The following is a 16,267-nucleotide window of genomic DNA, read 5'->3' as shown; positions in this document are numbered from 1 at the left end:
CGGCCTTTGGTCCAGGGAGACCCTGGTTCGGTTCCCGCTAAGGGCGCGTACCTCAGTTGCAGTTTGTCCCCGGCCCTGGTTGGTCGTGCGGGTGGCAGTCACTCAATGTGTCCCTTTCACATCGATGTTTCCCTCTCTCTCTCTTCCTCTCTCTCCCTCCCACTCTGTCTGTACAAAAAATGGAAAAATGTCCTCGGATGAGGATAAAAAAAAAAAAAGTATTATTGCTTATTGACAATGCAGCTAGTCACTAAAATGCTCTGATGAAAATTTATAAGATTAATGTTTTCATGCCTGCTAACACAACATCCATTCTGCAGTTCATGGATCAAAGAATAATTTCTACGCTCAAGTCTTATTATTCTAGAAATGCATTTCGTAAGGTTACAGCTGCCATAAACAGTGATTTCTCTGACAGATCCTGGCAAAGTAAATAAAAAACGTTCCGTAAAGAATTCACCATTCTAGATGCCATTAAGAACATTCGTGATTCATGGGAAGATGTCAAAATATCAACATTAACAGGAGTTTGGAAGATGTTGATTCCAACCCTCATGGATGATTTCAAGAGTTCAAGACTTCGGTGGAGCCCAGCCAGTGTGGCTGAGTGGTTGAGCGTCGATCCATGCATCAAGAGATTGACAGTTTGATTCCTAGTCAGGGCACACATCCAGGTGCAGGCCAAATCCCCAGTGGGGGGGGGGGGGGGTATGCAGGAGGCAGCCAATCGATGTTCTCTCTTACCAATGTTTCTCTTTCTCCCTCTCCCTTCCTCTTTCTATAAGCAATAAAGAAATAAATTTAAAAAGAAAAAAAATAAAGATTTCAGTGGAGGAAGTAACTGCAGATGTGTTGAAATAGCAAGAAAACTAGAAGTAGAAGCAGAGCCTGATTTACTGCAATCTCACAGAAGCCACACACCAAATATCTATACTAGAAACACAAAAAAATAAAGAGAAAGGAACCAAAACAAATTACTAAGGAAAGTCATCAATGTGCCCTGGCTGCTTAGGTTCAGCAGTGAGAGCATTGGCCCTCAGACTGAAAGGTCTCAGGTTTGATTTCAGTCAAGGGCACATACTTGGGTTGCAGGAGGCAGTCAATTGATGTGTTTCTCTCATGTCGATGCCCCCCACCACACACACACACACACTCTCTCTCTAAAAATCAATGGAAAAATATCCTCAGGTAAGGATTAACAACAACAAAAAAGTTATCAATGTTACAAGAGCAAGAAACGAATTACGAAACAATCAGAAAACAATTAATAAAATGGCAATAACTACATACCTATCAATAATTATTTTAAATGTAAATGGACTAAATGTTCTAATCAAAAGATACAGGGTGGCTAAAGGAATACAAACAAGATCCAGGCATAGGCTGCCAACAAGAGACTCACATCATATCAAAAGACACACACAGACTGAAAAATGGAGGGATAGGAAAAGAAATTTCATGCAAATTAAAAAAAAAAAGGAAGCTGAGGTAGCAATACTTAGACAAAATAAGACTTAAAAACATATGGGAGGTCCTGAGAATCTCACAAGAAAGGTTCATGGAGATTATCATTCTCTGTCAGAATAAGAGTTGACAATATAAATTTTCTTTCAAGTGAAATTAAAAAAAAATCAGCCCTGGTCGGTTTGGCTCAGAGGTTAGAGCACTGGCCCGTGGACCAGAGAGACCCGAGTTCGGTTTCCGCTAGGGACACGTACCTCAGTTGCAGTTTGTCCCTAGCCCCGTTTGGGGTCGTGTGGGTGGTAGCCACTAGATGTCTCACATTGATGTTTCTCTCTCTCTTTCTCCTTCTCTCCCTCCTGCTCTATCTGAAGATAAATGCAAAAATGTCCTCGAGTGAGGATAAAAAAAAAACAAACACAGACATAAAAGAGTAAGAGGTCTAAAAGCAAGAGTTAAGAAGGAAATGAGTTTTAGAAACAAAACAACACTGTGTTTCATTTTAGAATATGATTTTCATCAAATGTCCAAATTATATGTTCTAAAAGTTTATTTAGTTAATTGTTAGGGGACCAAGAACAGTGACCTCATTATATTGAGAGGAAACAGAATAAAGAAATGATTGTAAGAGAACTAAAAGACCATCCATCAAAGCAAAGATTCAATGGATAATGACAAATCTAACAATGGTAGGGAAACCATATTGTTTAGAGATACAGAGGTAATGCCACAGGAACTAAAGCCAAATAAAGTTAAAAGTAACTCCCTCTGAAGGACAACACTGGGGAATGAAGAGGAGACAAGAGGTTGTTTCTTTTCATTATAAACCCTTCTACATTATTTGCTTTTTTAAAACCATAAATAGTATTCCACTGCTCTGTTTTCATTAAATAGATGGAAAAGTTTTAACCAGCTATTTAAAAATTGTCATAAAGAAATTACCAAGATGCCTTGGCCGGTTTGGCTCTGCGGTTAAGCGATGGCCTGCAGTCCAGAGAAACGCGGGTTCGGTTCCCGCTAAGGGCACGTACATAGGTTGCAGTTTGTCCCCGGCCCTGGTTGGGTTGTGCGGGTGGCAACCACTCGATGTGTCCCTTTCACGTCGATGTTTCTCTCTCTCTCTCTCCCTCCCACTCTATCTAAACAAAATATCGAAAAATGTCCTCGGGTGAGGATACAAAAAAAAAAAAAAGAAGAAGAAATTTCCAAGATAACAAAGATCAATGTGCAAGAATATTCAGCGTAGTATTATTATTTATTTATTTATTTTTATTGTTGAAAGTATTACAGATGTCCCTCTTTCTTCCCCCATTGACACCCTCCTCCTTGTTCCCAACCCCACCCCACCCAGCCTTCACTGCACTGTTGTCTGTATCCATTAATTATGCATATTAATGCAGTATTATTTATAAAACCAGACCCAAAGGTCCACCAAAGGATGACTAGTTATATAAATAACAGTGTAAAAGAAACACGGTTCTTTATAAACATCTCCACCCCTAAAAACGCTTTCTTCTTAATATAACCAAAAAATCCAATGATAATGTAATTCTGTATTTAAGACATAAATCATGGTCCACTGAAACGATGCATAATTGTATACTGACATGAAACAATATGTATGACATATTAAGACATAAATGCTACTACAAGCAGTAAATAAGTATAAATAAACATTCCTTTATTTATTTTTTTAAAGGAACAACTTTTATTTTATTTATGTATTTCTTTTTGGTACGTGCCCTTAGCGGAACCGAACCCAGGACTCTCTGGTCTGCAAGCTGGCGCTCCAACTGCTGAGCCAAACTGGCCAGGGCATGAATAAACATTGTTTTAAAAAGTTACATGTACACCCTTCCCAGGTAGCTCAATTGATTAGAGTATTGTCTGGATACCACAAGGTTGTGGGTTCAATCCCTGGTCAGAGAACATACAAGAATCAACTAATGAATACATAAATAAGTGGGACAAAAAAATCAGTGTTTCTCACTCTAAAATATAAAATATATAAAGTAAAAATCAGTAAATACAATTATTTTTTAAAGTACTATGTATAGCCCTGGCTAGTTTTGTTCAGTGGTTTGAGCATCGGCCCACAGACTGAAGGATCTCGGGATCGATTCCCATTCAAGTGCACATACCTGGGTTGCAGGTTTGATCCCAGGTCCCTCTCGGAGTCCTAGGGAGGCAACCGATCAATGTCCCTCTCTTATTGATATTTCTCTCTCTCCCTTCTTCCCACTCTCTCTAAAAATCAATAGAAAAATATCCTTGGGTGAAAATTAACAACAACAAAAAGTTATATACATTTATATATATTATATATAAAAATAACTTTTAAACTTGTATGTGTGCATGTTATATATGTCTACAAAAATAAAGCATCTGAAAGAATTTTCTCTGTGTACATGTTTCTCTGGGAAATAATGGTTAATTTTTTCTGATTTTTTTGTTAATTGGTATTATTTAGTAAAAAAAAAATTAAACTATGAGTCAGTTGTTTAAATAGTATATGTATTATAACAAAAATATATATAACCTTTTGGGGAATAGGTAACTACAACCTTAAAACATATCTTTAGAAAGACTTTTTAATGAGAAGTTGCTTATAATTTTAAGAGGGAAATAAAACTGTAATACACTAATTTCACTTTTAAAACATTTTTTTTATTGATTCTAGAGAGAGGAAGGGAAGGGGAAAGACAAATAGACACATCGATGAGAGAGAACATCGACTGGCTGCCTCCTGCATACCCCCCATGGGGATTTGGCCCACAACCTGGGCATGTGCCCTGACCGGCAACCATTTGGTGCATGGGTCGACGCTCAACCACCGAGTCACACCAGCCGGGCTAATTTCTTTCTTTTTTTTTTATCCTCACCCGAGGACATTTTTCCATTTTTTGTTCAGGTAGAGTGGGAGGGAGAGAGAAGAATAGAGAGAGAGAGAGAAACTTCGATGTGAAAGGAACACATCGAGTGGCTGCCACCCGCACAACCGACCAGGGCCGGGGACAAACTGCAACCGAGGTACCCGCCCTTAGCGGGAACCGAACCCGGGTCTCTCAGGACCGCAGGCCAACGCTCTAACCGCTGAGCCAAACCGGCCAGGGCTAATTTCTTTTTTTTTTTAAGTGTACAACAAAACAATCTCAAGAAACATATCAAATGGTGGCATGACCCTTTTGGTAGCAAGATTATGGGTCTTTTTTTTCCCTGTTATACTTTTCTTTGAGTTTCATTTTTTTCTAGCTGACACATTTATTTTATAGTAAACAAAACCTGCTACTTGGAACTTGATAGTTAGGTTTCCACACTGGCCTATAAAATCCTATTTAAGCCAACATTGTAGCTGAAAAAGCAAGGTTCACACTATCCTCTCTGCCCCTGAGGCGATTCAGAGCAATCATCACTGTGATTCTCACCTATTCATGTCCTTGCAGCCCTATGGACAGGGACAGGACGTAAGGAATACTTATGACAGGACCCGTAGACAAATGGCACTTAGACTTTTATGTATAAATATTTTATTATAGTATTAATTCTACCAAATCTCACTATTTATAATATGGCTATTTGGTAGTTTAGAATTTAGAATATCACTCAAACACAGGAACCACTCAGGTGGCAGGGCTGCCTTACATTATTAAAGGGAGCAGGCCAAGATGGTAAAGATTTTTATTTCATTTGCTGCTAATAGTAGCTCAGAGCACTGCCTTAAGACCTCAAGGTCCTTTCCCAATTTAGTAGTAAAACCTTAATCAATTAGGAATGACTGTCTGGAGAAATGAACAGAGAGCGGTAAAGAACAGATCTATTAAGTTCAATCATTTTAGTAGAACTACCTTTACACATATACATGAGCATAAGAAAGCAACTCCTTATTTTTCAAGGAATACATACTTTGTAGGCCATGTGCTGTCCCTGTTCTCAGAAGATAACAATTGACAACTGACCTGAGGGTGATAGCTTCTAATGGAGACATTTACATTCCTTCATCGCCCCACCATCACAGATCTTACCTTTCCACCATGGACAAGATTGTATGTGAGTTGGGAGATTATTGTTATAAACATTACAACTGCAACAGAATTAGTCATTTCCCATTTTATAACAATTTCTGTAAACTTATGGTTTGTTTTTCTGATCTTCATTCAGTTGCTTAATGAACCATTTATCTAACCAATCAAGGTAGGTGAATTGTTTCAAATTCCAAGGTATCAGAACTGTGAATTTGGTATTCAATTATAATTAAGCATAAATTAAATTACATGATCAAAGTCACAATATTAAGTTGCTCTCACACCGGGCCAAGTCACATGAGACATGTGATGTATGTTCCCTTACTAAGGATGAGTTAATAATCATCACTCTCCAGACAAAAAGCCTGAAACAAGGAATAAAAGCTGAGAGTATCCTGATTCAAGTTATCTTATAAATAAGCCCAATGACGTTAATAAAGAGCATGGATTTTTCAATCAGAAACTTGCATTTAAATTCTGGCTCCACTACACAGAAACTATATAAGCAAATTACTTAAATTCAGTTTCTTCCTTTGTGAAAGGAAAACTAAAAACGATCCTGCAGATTACTGAACACACTAAATAAGATAAAATATACCACAATGACTGTTATATAAAAATTAAAAAATCATAGGTATAGTAATATTTGTTTACAAATACTTAAACTTTTAGTTTAAAGTCCTAGTATTAGGCATAATATTCCTAGTATTAGGGGTAAGCCAAATAGTTCTGGGATCAAATGATTATTAATTTGATTTTCACTGCATAAATGGGGGAAGGAGACAGGCAGGAACTGCACTAATCCTAAAGCCGTGGTTCTGAAAGTGTGGTCTCTGGACCAGTGCAGTGGCATCAGCTTCTCCTTGATGAAAATGCACATGCTCAGGCATCACCCTAGACCTATTAAATTCAGCAACTAGGAGTGAACCCCACCAGGTGATGCTGATAAAATTAAAGTTTAAGAACCACTGACTTAAATAAAGCAGTAACAAGTTTTTGCTAACATTCACCAGGTGATGCTGATAAAACTAAAGTTTAAGAACCACTGACTTAAATAAAGCAGTAACAAGTTTTTGCTAACATTCACAGCACCTGCTTGTGCATGCTTTATTTTAGTCCAAGTTACAACACAAATTAAAAAGCAGACTACTGGACATATATATGGCTATGCTATATTACTGCTGAGTATGATGGTACAAAGAAACAGTTACTTATAAATATCTGCATCTCCAAAATGTTTTCTTTCCAATACAAGTAAAAATCAATTCCTTGACTCAACCAACCTATTAAGTTTTCCTCTTTACCCTGCATCCCCATCACACTTAATGACCATCTTGTATTAGGTTATGATACCACCTCAGTTTCTTGGAATCCCTGGGGAGTAGGACAATGATTCATTCCACAATGCCAGATTTTCCAGACAGCTAGAAATGAATCTTTTAAAATATTTAACAATGCCCTAGTCGGTTTGGCTCAGCGGTTGGAGTGTCAGCCTGTGGTCCCGAGAGACCCGGGTTCGGTTCCTGTTAAGGGCATGTACCTCGGTTGCAGTTTGTCCTCAGCCCTGGTTGGGTCGTGCGGGTGGCAACTATTCGATGTGTCCCTTTCAGGTCGACGTTTCTCTCTCTTCCTCTCTCTTTCTCCCACTCTATCTGAACAAAAAAATGGAAAAATGTCCTCGAGTGAGGATTGAAAAATAATAATAGATAAAATATTTAACAAAACTTATTTTTCTCTTGTAACTATTTAGAATGAAAATCTTTAGCCCTGTATATCAAATGTAACCTAACATTTTTATTGATCACACAAATGCATCATAAGGAACATCAAGTGTTAGGCAAAGAACACTTAAGATTTATAAAATTGCAATTTTACCCTATTGTAATTCACTCTAATAATCTTAGGTGGGCTTCAAAACTCAATAACCAATATTCTTATGCTTTTTTTTTATCCTCACCCGAGGACATTTTTCCATTTTTTTGTTCAGGTAGAGTGGGAGGGAGAGAGAGGAACAGAAAGAGAGAGAGAAACATCGATGTGAAAGGAACACATCGAGTGGCTGCCACCTGCACGACCAACCAGGGCCGAGGACAAACTGCAACCGAGGTACATGCCCTTAGTGGGAACCGAACCCGGGTCTCTCAGGACCGCAGGCCGACACTCTAACCGGTGAGCCAAACCGGCCAGGGCCCTTATGCTTTTTATTTTAGTTCTCCAGTATCCCTCCAACCACACAAACATATATATCTTCATCTGAATAGCTTCTCCTTATCCTTAGAAACACAACCCAAATTTTACCTTCATGAGATAAATTTCTCAACTCCCTGTCTGCCTTGCTGGGCTCACACCTCTATCGGCACTTATCACACTGCACTTAAACTACCCACCAGTTTCATCTTTCCCACTGGGCTGTAAGCATCCTCAGGGCAGGGAGCACTGTATCCTTTGTGCCTTGCAACCAGATGCTAAAAAAAATGTGTGATGAACAAGCTATGGTTTGAAAGAAAAACCTTAGGAGAAAAGCACAGGGGCTTTGGTGGGCTGAAAGTCTTGATTTTGTCAAAATTTGAGAAGTTTGCTTTTGTTTAGTGTTACTGTTTGGTTTTGGCTTTCTACACATCCACTGAAACGTTAAACACTTTCTTCCCTCTAATTCCTGTAACTACTCACCAATTTCTGTTTACATTCTGACCTTCCAAACAAAGTCTAAGCACACAAAGTGAACCCTCTCTCCCACTACTATTTTTTCCCATAAAACCTAACCCAATACATAATTAGCAAAAAGAAAGAAGTCTGCCCTCAAACCTGGTCGGGGTCAAATATTTTTGTGATGTAATTTATTAATTTCTCCTGCAAAATAAATTCTAATAAAATGTTTGACCAATTATCAGAAAGACCTTAATGAGATTAAAACCTCTTCGAAAAGCTTCCCACCCAACCCAGCTGATTATCAATCATCTTTAGTCATATATTTCACTATTATATCTCCTTCCTTTTCTATAAATGTCTTCAGCAAGACAAACTCTCTGAATTGGCCTTCAAAAGTTTGAAATAAATATTTGACACATGCTCCAAATTAATTTCTCTGAATTTTCTTACAAAGCTGCTAAATAAATGCTCAATGAACAAATTAAAAAAATAAAAATAGACTGCTGATTTTACAAATCTAAAACAACATAGTCAAGGTTCTCTCGGATCTTTATATAGCAATTAAGCAACTACAGAGTGACACAATGGACAAAGACGCTAGTCCTTTATAATCTCTTGCCCACAGGACTCCCTTGACAGCCAGAATGTGCTTTGAAAAGATAAAAAGGAAATTGTAAGAAGTACAAGTTAAAAGTTTCCATGTCTATCAAAGCTAACAGTAAAAAATGCCCTCCCTATTCAAGTCACCAACTTTACACAATAATAAATCCACATCTTGAAATAATAATGTTTTGTTACATTTTTCTTAAAAATAATCACAACTCCATTCACTACACAATTACTTAAGACAGTTCAATTTCCTATAACTCATTTTATTTTATAATGGTCCCTTATCAGTTGTTTTGTTTTTAACAAGGTACATATAATACTTTGCAAAATGGCCCTGAAGGGAATATCCCAGAGTTTAAAGAAACACATTTTCAGAGTGCTCTAGCATTAAAGGACTTGATTATTATTTCTACTATTTTATCTGAGAAATTCAAAAGCTATTTAGAGCTGACATTTAACAGAACACCCTCTATATCTTTAAAGTTAATCCTTCTTTCAAAGGCATAAAACCAAGTAAATATATATTAAATAATATTTTAATTAGGTATGTAATTTAACACTTGCTGAGCAAATCCACATTAAATATTAACAAGGAATCCTAACTTTCATAAATATCATTACTCAGCAGATACCAAGATATGCAGAAAAACATACCCAGATTTTTAATGAAGGTTATATGATAAATACAATTAAAGGTACTTCAAAATGAAGGATAAGTAAAATCTTAATAAGGTATCGGTCCATTTAACATACAATATAAAGTAACAATTGGGATATCTATATTGAGAATCAGGACCAGAGTACAACATAGCATACTTGCAAGGGGAAACTTGGTCTAGCCTAGAGCAAGGAATCTTATCAGTAAGGGTCCTTTAGCTAAATGCAGCAAAAAACAACTATATGTTTGTGTGTACTCTGTTCTGCAAAGTAGATCCATAGCTTTCACCAGATAATCAAGAGTCCTAATCCCCAAAAAGCTGAATATTGTTTTTGACTTTATTTGTGAGAGTTCAACAAAAAGAAAGCAGATTTCCACAGTCAGTAAAATGTAGTACTTCACATGAGCTGTAAAGTCAAATAAACCTGTATTCAAATTACGTAATTTCACTGAGCCCAATTTACAAATGTAAACAAAATGTAAATGTAGGTGTCAGAACGATTAAGCAATATAATGCATGAAAGCACTTAGTACAGTACCTGGGACCTAGTAAATCACTCAATAAATGTTAAAGATACACCTGACTTCATATCTATACTTACTAGCTGGATGACCTTGGGCAAGATACTTCACCTCTGTGTCTATTTCCCTAACTAATAAAGGGAATATACTTATACTTAAATTCCATACCTTTGTTATAAGGATTAAATGAGTTACTACAAGTGAAGTGCTTAGAATAGTGCCTGGTGCATAATAAGTGCTCAGTAAGTGTTACTAATTATGAAGAAGAAATGTGCTATGAAACGGTTTTGTCATCTTCCCCATGTTCAACTCTTCTGACCAGGTTTGGTAAAATTTTATATACATTTCATGACTCATTACACTATGCAGCAATATTCTCATGGTACACATTAAAGACTTTAACTGGCCCTGGCCGGTTTGGCTCAGCGGTTAGAGCGTCGGCCTGCGGTCCTGAGAGACCCGGGTTCGGTTCCCGCTAAGGGCGCGTACCTCGGTTGCAGTTTGTCCCCGGCCCTGGTTGGTTGTGCGGGTGGCAGCCACTCGATGTGTTCCTTTCACGTCGATGTTGCTCTCTCTCTCTGTTCCTCTCTCTCCCTCCCACTCTACCTGAACAAAAAATGGAAAAATGTCCTCGGGTGAGGATAAAAAATAAATAAATAAATAAAATAAAAGTGCATGTTCCTATTGGAGACATATATATGTTTAAAAAAAAAATAAAGACTTTAACTGGAATATGTTCACTTATCCCCACTTCCACCAAAGATGCAGTCCAAACAGTCTGCCCATCTGTATTTTATGGCTTCTTACAGTTCATCTAGTGATCTTTCAATGTTGAAGAGTTATAATTATGCTCCACCCCTCCGAGTACCCCTGCCTACTGAGAACCCATGATAAAAATACCTTAAATGTAGCTTACTACTTATTTACATATACATGTGCTAATTTTTTTGTTGTTAATCCTCACTCAAGGATATTTTTTCCATTGATTTTTTTAGAATGGGAGGGGGAGAGGGGGTGGGGGGAGGAGAGAAAAAGACATCAATATGAGAGACACACATCGATTGCTTGTTTCCCACCCAGACTGGGGCAGGGTATCGAATCTGCAACCCAGGTATGTGCCCTTCACTGGAAATCAAACCCGAGACCCTTCAGTGTGCGGGCCAGTGCTCCAACCACGGAGCCACACCAGTGAGGACTATGTGTTCTAATTTATATATTCGTTAATGTCTTCTTCATTTTCCAGTATGTATTTACAACAATGTATTACCACCTCTTAAAGATGAGAACTCTTAAAGACAAGGATCATAGTGTACACCACCGTTTTCCTATCTTATCTGACACAAAACCTTGCACACACAGCTATCATTCAATACGTTATTTACTGAATTAAGTCTGTCTCGATACCCTTAATAACTCTGCAACGTCTCCAATGTTTAAGCCTCAGTAGCAACCTTCCAAGAGGCTAGAGCTTTTTTCCAGTTTTATTTATTTATTTATTTTTTGTCCTCACCTGAGGACATTTTTCTATTTTTTGTTCAGGTAGGGAGGGAGGGAGAGAGAGAGAGAGAGAGAACATCGATGGGAAAGGGACACATTAAGTGGCTGCCTCCCATACGACCCAACTAGGGTCAGGGACAAACTGCAACCGAGGTACATGCCCTTAGAAGTAACTGAACCCGGGTCTCTCTGGGCTGCAGGCCGACGCTCTAACCACTGAGCAAAAAACTGGCCAGGGCTACAGTTTTATTTATAATGCTCCAAAAAACGTAACTTCGGACATGTTTTAAACTGCTACAACAAATAAATAAACCTATTATATATATTTAGAACGAAAGGCAATATAAAAAAAGTTTGGGTCTAATTAACAGACATATTTTTACTGAAAAAATATAGTAGCAGCAGCATCTACACTTCATCAATATTTCTTGTTTTTTGTGAGATTTGTCCACAGAAAATAGGATGATATTAGTGATGGGTAAAAATTGGAGTTTTATAAAAGTAAAACTTTCTAAAGATGTTAGAAAGGTGAGCCCAGAAAAACTAAGGAAATGCTTATTTTTGGATCTTAAATATTTCTGTAAAATTCAATCTGAGTTGATCTTTCAAAGTAATACAAGGCTTAGACTCAGACAAGCATATGATCCAGCAATCCCAAAGGAAATGAAAACAGGATAGAAAAAGATACCTGCACTCCCATGTTTGTTTATTTTTTAATTTTTTTTTTTATCCTCACCCAAGAACATTTTTTCCATTTTTTGTTCAGATAGAGTGGGAGGGAGAGAGAGGAAGAGAAAAAGAGAAACATAGATGTAAAAGGGACACATCGAGTGGTTGCCACCCGCACGACCCAACCAGGGCCAGGGACAAACTCCAACCAAGGTATGTGCCCTTAGCAGGAACCGAACCTGGGTCTCTCTGGACCGCAGGCTGACGCTCTAACCGTTGAGCCAAACCGGCCAGGGCTGCACTCCCATGTTTAATGCAGCATTATTCACAATAGCCAAGACATAGAAACAACCTAAAAGGCCATCAACAGATGAATGGACAAAGATATTGTAACATATATATAATATGACAGAGATCTTTTCAAGTCAATCTTCTAAATGACTATATTCTATAGCATAGGTATAGCTATATTCTTTTTAACTATTAATTTTTAAAAGGTTAACTTCTTAATAAAAAGAACTGTATTACCTACTACTATTCTGGGAGCCAAATATGTATTACACAAACATAAAATGAAAAGCGTACATTAATTACTTCCTTTCTATAAAGTTTCAGAAATGTCAACAGATTAGAACAGCTTTTAAACTGGGAAGAGGGCAGTTTTAGAAAATCAAAAGTAAATTCACATTCAATAAAAATGCTTGATAGCACAATAATAATTCATAAATAACTAGAGATAAACAATAGATTGAACTTATTAAAAGTATCAAAAAAAAAGTTGATTGAGTTTTGAGAGTTAGAATACTTTGGCAATCACTGCCACGCCATATCATGCCCTACACATACTAGAAGGGTCGTAAGTGCAACTGATTGATTTTTAGTACTGGTTAATGAAATTCATTTGAGATATTAATAATAAGTTGCTAATTCACTTCAGTTTGATTTAGTAGTCAAAATAAATGATTGGTCTGATATAGGAAACATACTAACCCATATAATTCAATATAGTCCTGACATTCCACAGAAGGTTGTAGGAAAATAACTGTATCCACTATCTATAAAACCTGGCATTTGAAAAGCACTTTGATCTATTTCCCAAATGCTACTTTCTCATGTAAGTCAAAAACAGGGGGAAATAATTTATAAAAATAAGGTGAAAATAATCTATAATTACTATAACACCTAAATAATAACATTGTTAAAATTACATTATTTTGACAAAAAAGTCTATGGAATTATTAAAAATAAAGCAATGTGTCTAACAATATATGGCAGTGGCTAACTAAAATAAAGAAAGATATAAAAATACTAAAAGTATTTAGCACATGGGTAATGATACTATGTCTTTTATCCCATAATTTTCTTAGTTCTCTATCATATACATTTAATTAGTAAAGGAAAGAGCTTACTTTTTTATTTTAATAAAATTAGACATTCCAAAGATTACTTTGTGTGATAAATATTTACAATAAATGCTAAAGTTCTAAAAGTAACATTATTAAAATGAGAAACAGAAGCATTTTATCTATCATCACATTAAGCTTGTTCAGGTTTTATTTCAAATGAGTAAGAGTAGTTAAGTAGTTTCCTCATTTAGCTGCTGCTAAATATCTGAATGATGATTACATACCAGGCACTATCAGTTTTAAATGAATTTGCTCATTCAACTTTCTTAATGACCTCTTGAGATGAGTATAATTATCTCTATTTTTATTAATGAGGAAGGAAACTGAGGTGCAAAGAAGTTAAGGAACTTGCTCAATGACATACACAGCTGCTACACTGAACCCATTTAGTTTGATTCTACAGCCACTTACCTGCTTTTAACCACTATACATTCTGCCACCTATGTAAACTGTAAATCCCAATCATCCATTTATATAATAAATATCAAAAGTATTTTTATAGTTTCAATCTTATCATGTCATACCTGTACTTAAAATTCTTCAATGGCTCCTTATGTATGTCATATAAAATCCAAATGCCTTGCCCAGCTGGTGTGGCTCAGTGGATTGAGCATCGTCCCATGGACTGAGAAGTCCGGGTTCAATTCCCGGTCAGAGCACATGTCCGGGTTGCTGGCTTGATTCGCAGTAGGGGGTGTGCAGGAGGGAGCCAATCGATGTTTCTCTCTCACAATGATGTTTCTATCTCTCTCCCCCTTCCACTCTCTCTCTAAAAACATCAATAAAAACATTTTTTAAAAATCCAAATGCCTTGTCAGAACCTTTCAGAATTGGCATAATCAAGACTTTGCCACCCTCTAGAGCTGCACTTTCCAATGTGATAACCACAAACAGCTATTTAAAATTAAATGCAATTTAAAAGTCAGCTACTCAGTCACACTTGCCACATTGAAGCGCAGGGCAGGCATCTTTCTACTAAACCGCTCCAGTTCCATGCCTCCCACCTATAATGTCTTCAGGGCACTCAGCTCCAATTAGGAGGAGGTAGTCTCTGCAATATCTATTTGGAAGGTTTGAGTACTTCCTCCCCACTCATTAAGGGCTAAATTCTCTTCATGGTTCAGATGTCATCTAAAATGCCATGCTCTCAGGCTTTTCACAAACCTAACAAGAATTTTTCTGTTATCATTTGTATATCCTACTTATCTCCTTCAAAGTACTTAATACGATTAAATTTTTTACTTTCACATCAGTGCTTTTCTTCTAGAACCTTAGAGTACATAGTTGGTATTCAACAAATATCAGCAAGATAAACGAATGTTAACAATTTTAAATAATCTTGGTAATTTTGCCTAAGAGTTTATTCAAAATCTAGGTCAGGGTTTTTCAACAGTGGCATTACTGACATTTTGGGCTGGATGATTCTTTGTTGTGAGGCTGTATGGTGCAGGAGGCAGCCCATCAATGTTTCACTCTGGCATCGATGTTTCTCTCTCCTCCTTTCCCTTTCTCTCTCTCTAAAAATATTCTCTCCTTTGTTTGTTCCATGAGAGATGCGTGACTGATCATACAGGTATCAGCATGAAAGGGTTGTCGGGTCAAGAACCAAAGTTTTGTTCGACAACCAAGACATATTTTTCTGTAAACAACTTGAATGAGAACCAAATTGTTCGAGATGGGGGATGTTCAAGAATAGAGTATTGCCTGAATTTAAACCATAGGTACAATATGTATTGTGTATCAAATATACTTCAATAAAGCTGTCTTTAAAAATAAAGTATAAAGAAACAAATCATCAGTTCAACTGGTATATTTACCATTGGGGAGAAAATGGATTATTGCTCTTTGCTGGATTATAAAACAATTAAGTGGATTTACGTCTGGCTGAACACCATTGCCTAAGGAGTAATGATAAACTCATGCTAAATTCTGTCTCTGTGCAGGGATCTCCACTGACATGTTGACCTACTCAATGCTAATCAATGACTTGGAAAAAGATACAAAACGATGATTTTCTAATTAGATGACCTATAAAACTTAAGATAACTGAATCAAGACTTTATAAAGTATAAGCTGGCTAAAAAGGATCATGAAATGCTACATCATTAAGCAGTAATTTCTTCAAATTAAATAACTTATAGAAATTTTTCATAAGCAGTTAACAGGACAACTCCTTTAATCCACCAGAATATAGACTGCTGCTTCTTAGAGTAAAGTCACTGTTCCAAAAAAATTTTTATGAAAAATTTTTATTAAGTTTATGTCTGCAATTACATTAAAAATATTGGCTTAATAGTCACAAAATCTAATTTCTCTAAATAAAATATATAAGCCAAAAATATACAACATGGTAAAATTTCATAGCCTGTTTCTCAGAAGCATGACAAGAGTTACCAATGAATATATTTCAAATTAGCTCATTCCTCTTTAATTTTGCCATTTCCTCTCTACCATATAATATATATGTATTGTCCTTCCTAGAGTTTAAAAAAATATTGCCTTTATTCGTTTTTTGTCCATATGATCGATCACTCCAATGTAATTGTGGTTAATAAGGAACAATGACAAAAGTATCCTGCTAGCCCTAGCCAGTTTGGCTCAGCGGTTAGAACGTCGGTCCACGGACCAAAGAGTCCTGGGTTCAGTTCCCGCTAAGGGTACGTACCTGGGTTGCAGTTTGTCCCCAGCCCTGGTTGGGATCATGTGGGTGGCAACCACTCAATGTGTCTCTCTCACATCAATGCTTCTCTCTCTCCTCCTCCCTTTCTCCCTCT

At 36.8% G+C, this 16,267-nt stretch overlaps 1 protein-coding gene across 5 annotated transcripts in view; it reads right to left on the bottom strand.

The window, feature by feature from the left end:
- Positions 1-16,267, bottom strand: part of EIF4G3 (eukaryotic translation initiation factor 4 gamma 3) — a 319,284-nt gene that overhangs the window by 211,302 nt on the left and 91,715 nt on the right. The window lies entirely within an intron of this gene.

The sequence above is a fragment of the Molossus molossus genome, unplaced genomic scaffold, assembly GCF_014108415.1.
Source record: "Molossus molossus isolate mMolMol1 unplaced genomic scaffold, mMolMol1.p scaffold_m16_p_12, whole genome shotgun sequence".
NCBI classification, from domain to species: Eukaryota; Metazoa; Chordata; class Mammalia; order Chiroptera; family Molossidae; genus Molossus; species Molossus molossus.
Note: the sequence above shows the minus strand (reverse complement) of the source record. Positions and strands in the feature narration are given on the sequence as shown.